We start from the raw sequence: 986 nt of genomic DNA on the forward strand, positions 1-986 counted from the left end.
ACTATCTGGACCACATGTTCAGCTAAGCCATGCAGCATCTCCACAGGGTTGGAGGCCTTTGTTTGGCTGATGGGTTAAAGGACCCAGAGATTGATTAGATTTTCTTTCTTATATTGATCACACAATTCATTGACATTGAATAAAACAAACAAACAATAGCATTTAGCACTGCTTCCTAATTACGTTCTGATTGAACTCAAAGTGAGCAGCAAACGTACATCGTCTGCATCAGAGCTGATAAAGAATAACAGTGTCTGTACTGTATACTTAATGCGCTCTGCTTTGGTTCCTCGGAGCTCCGGCTGCGGTTTGTGACAGTCTCAACTTGTTTTAACAAACTCCTCTGATGCAGGACCGGGCTGTTTGGCAGAGAATATAGTCTGTCTTCACGTCTTTGAAATGTACATCTTAAATAATAATCACTGTTAATTTGCTTGTTTTCACAGAAATGAAATAATTTCTCGGCCCCCGGACAATCAGATGCTGCTGTAAGCATCTTACAGTGTGCTGCTGTGGTATGTATCTTACATTACTCCTGTATAGTCTAACACACATTTAACTCATCCTAATGTGCTTTTTGTAGACACTTTAGGCCTTTTTGATGGGAGCAGGAATTTTTTCGGCTGAGGGATTGAGAATGCAGTGATTAGGAATATAAATGGAGCTCAACTTCTTTCATCTCACTCTGTACTGTATTCTTTGCTACAGCGGTTCCCAACCTGGAGTCCGGGACCCCCTCTAGGGGTCGCCAAAGCTTCACAGGGTGTCGCAAGTTAAACAGGTGCTATAAAAGTATACACTTTTATTGAGGGTTTATTGTAGTTTTAAGTATAATATGAAATACCCATCAAAATGTCACCAAGCGGGGGTCGTCAGTTTACTAAATTCTATATATTATAATGTGTCTTTATTGCCATAGTAGCATGTCCTATCTGGCTCCATGTCTGTACTAATCACCTGCTCTCTCTCTCTCCTGCCTCCAGGGT

The sequence above is a fragment of the Morone saxatilis genome, unplaced genomic scaffold (genome assembly GCF_004916995.1).
Source record: "Morone saxatilis isolate NCDOM2014 unplaced genomic scaffold, NCSU_SB_2.0 Contig6, whole genome shotgun sequence".
Classification (NCBI taxonomy): domain Eukaryota; kingdom Metazoa; phylum Chordata; class Actinopteri; family Moronidae; genus Morone; species Morone saxatilis.